Source organism: Sapajus apella, unplaced genomic scaffold (assembly GCF_009761245.1).
Source record: "Sapajus apella isolate SASKATOON/1434 unplaced genomic scaffold, GSC_monkey_1.0 scaffold2, whole genome shotgun sequence".
In the NCBI taxonomy this organism is placed as follows: Eukaryota; Metazoa; Chordata; class Mammalia; order Primates; family Cebidae; genus Sapajus; species Sapajus apella.
Window position 1 is genome coordinate 77,501,506 of NW_022436942.1, and position 6,793 is coordinate 77,508,298.

Sequence of the window (6,793 nt, forward strand, 5' to 3'; positions counted from 1 at the left end):
AGATCTAGAGTCAGTTTCACAGCAATGTAAAGCTGGTATGACTTCCATGTATCTATTTCCAAAGTCAGACGCAGGGATGGGCATCACTACCATCCCACAGGACATAAGCAGAGCTTTGAGCAAGGGTCCAGAAGGTCCCAGACTGGACTCTGCCTCTGTTATATGTAAATTTTCAGTGCTGCAAAAGAAGTAGCACCCAAATATATATTTCCTCAGCAAGGCAATTTACTTCTTTTTTATTTTTTTTTTTTTTTGAGACGGAGTTTCGCTCTTGTTACCCAGGCTGGAGTGCAATGGCGCTATCTCAGCTCACCGCAACCTCCGCCTCCTGGGTTCAGGCAATTCTCCTGCCTCAGCCTCCTGAGTAGCTGGGACTACAGGCACGCGCCACCATGCCCAGCTAATTTTTTGTAGTTTTAGTAGAGACGGGGTTTCACCATGTTGACCAGGATGGTCTTGATCTCTTGACCTCGTGATCCACCCGCCTCGGCCTCCCAAAGTGCTGGGATTACAGGCTTGAGCCACCGCGCCCGGCCAGCAATTTACTTCTATAGAAGGGTGCAGCTCACAGGTGGAACAATGGCAGGCACACACGTGGACAAGGGAGGGGAAGGGGTTCTTAATCCTGATGGAGGTAGCCCCTACTGCTGTGTCATTCCCGCATTGGGTAGGGTTAGACCACACAGTCTAGTCTAATTCTGATTGGCTATTTTAAGGGGAGTAGGGATGCAAGCAGGAGTGGTGGTGTGGGTAGTTTGGTGGGCAAGACGGTTATAGGACATGTCTGAGCAGGTAGCCAGGGGTGACCTAGGTCAAAGCAGGTGACCAGAGCAGGTGACCAGGATGAATCAGGATGGAGCAGGGGACCAGGGGAACAGATGTGAACTACTGATTAGAACTGCTGGTTGTTTACTGAAAGGTTGTTTACTGAAAAGGGAGGACGAAGAACTGAACATGCTGACTTACCGATTCTTTGAAGAGAAGCTTGAAGTTCACTCTATCTAACACCTCCAGCTTCACTGTAAGGTTAGGCTGGACTAGGTGATAAAAAGCCCCTTGAAACTCCCACAGTCTTTGCTTATTGTTGGATTTGGCCATGGCCTCATTGCTTATGAGAAGTAGACACATCTGGCAATAGCACAAGTTAGAGACTATGCATGTTTTGGAATCAGACAGGATCCGCTTGCAAGCTGGGTGGCCTTGAGCAAGTTGTTCAACCTCTCTGAACTCCAATTTTCACATGTATGAATGGGAGATAATATTTTTTTCTGAATAATTAGTGCAAGATTCAGTGTGATGACGTTCACTAAGCATCTGGCATAGAGGGCATATTTATCAAAGTTATGCACCTTCCTGTTTCTTCTCCATCATTCTTCCCAGCTCAACCCATGCTTAAAGTCCTAATCATGCAGTAATACATGCCTCATGGAGCTGCACTGTGTTCAGAATGGGTGCAGGTCTGTGAGCCTAGCACGGACACATGCATAGCTCATACAGCACAATGAATAGTAACACCTATAATAAGAATTATTCTAATTATCATTGTTTAAAAATAGACCCCTACTGGCCGGGCACAGTGGCTCATGCCTATAATCCCAGCATTTTGGGGGGCTAAGGCGGGCTGATCACCTGAGGTCAGGAGTTCAAGACCACGCTGACCAACATGGAGAAACCCGGTCTCTATTAAAAATACATAAAATTAGCCAGACATGGTGGCACATGCCTGTAATCCCAGCTACCCGGGAGGCTGAGGCAGGAGAATCACTTGAACCTGGGAGGCAGAGGTTGTGGTGAGTTGAGATCATTCTGTTGCATTCCAGCCTGGACAACAAGAGCGAAATTGTCTCAAATATATGCCCCTATCATCCAAAAATAATCCCTGTTAACATTTTCCAATAAATCCTTGCAGTCATACAGAGTGCGAGATATCATGTTATACATATTATTTTCTTTACCTCATCCACTTAATTTGCATTGTGGATCTTTTCGTATCTATAAATATGTAGCTATATCATTGCTTTAAGAAACCTTGACCAGGCACGGTGGCTCACACCTGTAACCCCGGCACTTTGGAAGGCCAAGGTGGGCAGATCACTTGAGGTCAGGCGTTCAAGACCAGCCTGGCAAACATGCAAAAATCCCATCTCTACTGAAAATACAAAAAAAATTAGCCAGGTCTGGTGGCACATGCCTGTAATCCCAGCTACTTGGGAGGCTGAGGCAGGACAATCACTTGAACGTTCCCAGGAGGCGGAGGTTACAATGAGCCAAGATCACACCGTTGCACTCCAGCCTGGGTAACAAGAGGGAAAATCCGTCTCAGAAAAAAAAAAGAAAAAGAAACCCTATAGAATTCCAGTGTATTTATAAATCCAAACCTTTGTTGTTGGATATTTAGGTTTGTATTCTTTTTGCTCTTGTAAAGAAAGCTGCAATAAACACCCCTGTAGCTAAGCACATTTTTTTTTATTCATCAGAGATACTGTTTTAATGCCCAGAATGCAGGAGTGTCATAATTTATTTATTTATCTATTCATTTATTTAAACCAGTGTCCTACTGCTGGATATTTAGATTATATACAATTTTTTGGCTTTCATAAATAATAATATGAATGTCTAGATACCACATCTTTATATCTTATCTGATTATTTCCTTAGGATAAATTCTTAAGGGGAAAGAATGGTATCAGAAGAAATTTACATTTTTAAGGCTTTTGACACTCTCAGTAAAATCACGCTTCGAAAGAATTACGGGAGCTTATTCACTCACCACCTTACCCAGTCACTTGCATTCATTCAACAAACATTCTCTTTGTTAGGAGGGGCTTCTAATCTTCTTCCTCCTCAGCACAATCATGCAGTGTTGCTACTGGGACCCAGCTAGATCTGCGTTGAGGGGTCTGACCGCTCCTCTTTAGCCGGTGTGAGTTTTGGCAAGTCACTTCACTTCCCTGAGACCCTGCTTCTGCCAGCTCATGAACCTCCAGGTTTACTGTGATGATCATGTGAGACACTAGATTTGAGAGGGCTTTAAGGGCTGGACAAACAGAAGGGTCTTATTGCTAACACAAAGCGAATTTCTCATACAGTATTCTCATTATTTTGCTTTTGCACAGAACTTTAGGTTTGCCATGAGAATTTTTATTAGGTTTCCTAACTGTCGCCTGCTGTGGTTACCAAGACACAGATCAAACATAATTTCTTAAGGAAGAAACAAGTCCAGAGAGACTCAGTGGCTTTCTCTAATCCCCATGAGCCTCAGGACTGCTCCCAAGCCCTTCATCAGACTGCTGTCTGGACCATATTTCCTTTTTCTATATCAGCAACATAAAAATGGCTATTACTCCAAAAAGATGCAGTTGTATTCATAATGAATCTGGTGGTGCCAGCAATTTAAAACATAAAGGCAATTTACCATTTAGTGCTTTGTAACCAAATAAAATGCAGTGACCCTTTCTTTCTCTTTCCAGAAGATTTGGAATCTTCTCTGAGGGTTGATAAAGAGGAGAGTGAGGAAATAAGATTGTAGATTCCTTGAGCATTCAGATCACTACTTATTTCTGTATTTAGCAGAGCACCCAGCACAGAATGACGCCCTCTGCAGAGACAGCAACTGAGCCATAGAATAGGCGTTCATCTTAAAGCTTAAAACCTAGGCTTGAATCACAGTAGGTCACTTACTATCTGATCAATTAACACATAACTTATTGGTTGCCTACTACATGTCAGACATTGCACTAGGTGCTGTGCAGCTTTAAGCAAGTTAGTTCACCTCTCTGACCCTTTGTTTCTTCTCCTGGCTAATTACTGGATAATCTGGAGAAAGGCCTGGTCACATAGTAGATGTTCAGTGACAAATGACATAGCAACACTTCTTTGATGAAATGTGTAATTGTGCATGATTTATAGAGACAACCATGAGGTATACCCCAAAAACTTTGACAAAGAAGAGTGTGATTGCCCTCCTAGAGTACACTTCAAAGCGTGTAAATAAGTCAGGGTCAATAATTCATGTCACGCATGCCTCTGTCATCCTTCCCTCACCCACAGCAGACATTGCTAATCAAACATGTCGATCTTGATGTTTACCAAGTACCACAGAAAAATTTACTGTGTTTGTCTGTTTGTGAAAGTGCTGAAGGCAGCAAGCTGCGAATAAACTCTTAAATCTGAAAGACAGAGAAATAATTACTTGTTTGCCTCAAAAGTATGTGGAATAAATATGTTTGGAGTTATAAAAAAGAAAAAAAAGAAATTCCAGCCAGTTAGAACCAACAGAATAGGGCTGACTAGTGTGATGACTAGCTAATCCCAGATTTAGTCGATCAGAGCACAATTATTTTCAATAATTATCCTCAGGTAATTTTCTTCCTGTAGCTGCTAAAATGCAATGCCCCTTTAAAGACAATGTTATAGAAGTACCATTTCCTCTGCCCTGAAGATCATCAAAACAACTCATTTAAAAGTGACGTTGTAACGCATGGGCTGCAGAAGTAGCTTCTTATGCGTACCAGAAATGCTACCTACCCCTCAAGCTGGAAACCACCCAAAATTGGGTTTACAAAGGACAGGGGGTTTGTTTCAGCTCAAGCCAAGCGCCCTTATGTTCCGTCCTTCCTCTCCTCCTGTAGAGAATGTGTTCAGCCTCATATGAAATTAGCCTTTCTACTAGATACTTGACCTTAGACAAGTTACGTAACCTCTGTGCCTCAGTTTCCTCAACTGTAAAGTGGAGCAATTAGCAGTACCTACCTTATGGGGTTGACAAGAACACTAGATGAGATATTGTGTAGAAAGTGCTGGCCCATGGCATCTGCTCAGTAAGCTCTAATTATGAGTCATTATTATTATTATTAGGCATTTACCAAGTGCTGGGCTTCATTGAGCATTATCTTAATTGTGTCTTGAGAACAATCCTATGAGGCAGGTTTTGTGTTATTAACATTTTAAAACTATTTGTTGTTGATTGATTTGCACAAGCATATGGCGTTTGTTGACAGAAAAGCATTTAATGATAAATTGGCTTCGTTCACATGCCCACATAATCTTCTCTGGAAGTCGCAGCCCAGTGATAGGAGAATATTACGTGGTAGATATGACGTTGATTGTACGTGGCTTTAAACAGGTGGTGGAACAATTGTGTGGCAGAGTCAAGATTTGAACTGGTATTGTTTTGGTTCCATGCACTACGAGGCCTCCTCTGGTCCCTTTTTAACTACTCTCCATCTCCACCCACCCCCTCGACACTTTATTAGAAAACAAGGACACAAACAAACATAAGATAAACAAAGCTAGCATGTGTGCTGTTATTGTGTGCCAGGTCGGTAACCTCTTACACATTTACTTCCCTGACAATGTGATTGTCACAACAGCCCCATGAGACAGGTATTGTTCCTATTCCCACTTTCCAGGAATCTCAGAGACACTCCAAGGACTAAATGAAATAATGGCACTTGAAAACAGCATTTCTGGCTTAAAGCCCCTCCTGCCACTCACTAGCTGTGGGAACGTTGGTCAGTTATAGAACCTCCGTTTCTTTATCTTGAAGAGTAGTTACCTCCACCTCACGGGATTGTCTTTCATTCATTTGTTCACTAAACAGTTATTGAACATCTAATGCAAAAATCTGTGCTGTGTACTGGATCTATACTGGAAACCAAAATGGGCATTATGGCCAGACATGGTGGCTCATCCCTGTAATCCCAGCACTTTGGGAGGCCGGAGTAGGAGGATCACTTGAGCCCAGGAGTCTGAGACCAGTCTGGGCAACATAGTGAAACCCCATCTCCATAAAATGTAAACAATTAGCCGGATGTGGTGGCACACACCTCTAGTCTCAGCTACTCAAGAGGCTGAGGCAGGAGGATTGCTTGAGGCTGGGAGGTCAAGGCTGCAGTGAGCCATGATCACACTACTACAATCCAGCCTGGGCAACAGAACAAAACCTTGTCTCAAAAATTAAAAATTAAAAAAACAAGCATCCACTCCTGATCCTAGGAATCTTTTTGTCTAGGATTAAATGAGATTTTTTCTATATAAAACTCACAGCACAGAGCCTGGCAAACAAAACATGCTCAGTACAAGTTAACATTATTATTGGTCTTATTTCTATGACCCAGTTGGGACTGGAACAAAAGTCTTTTTGACTCCAAAATCTTTTCCATAAAGATCGTGTTTTGTAGGGAGCCTGCTGAGACAGGAATAGAAGGGAGCTTGAGGATGTTCAGAACAGACTTCAAATGCTTGCTGTATGTATTTTACTTCCAAAGCATTCTTAGATCTTCTCATTCTCTTTCTTATCATCCACTCCAGTGTCCTTACATTTCCGTAAACACACCCCTCTCCATGGGAATAAATTTATTTCTCCCTTGAATGTAGACTCTGTGTGTTTGATTTGCCTGGAAAGGTGCGGAAACCACCCAGACACAGTGCTAATGGGATGTGACAGAACTCACAGCTTCTCCAGGCCTGGAAGGAAGAATGTTGACAAAGGGGAGCTTAATGAGCTTCCACCCACATTTTAATTATCCTAACAAGCTGCCAGAGGAATCCCTGTTTTCTGTTCTGCATTCTGGAAAGTTTTGACAAGCCCAGGAGGAATCTATCCAGGCCAAAACTGAGGGTGCCTAAGGAAAAGGAAAGCAGTCTTCCTCCGGGAGGACTGTGCATGGATGACAAGACCAAGCCAGCAGTCAGTTTTGTCACCTAGTATTTGAGAGGGTCCTCTGCTCAAAAACACTCTCTCATTAGCTACCCAGTACAATGTATTTGTTATCATATGCTGCATAACAAA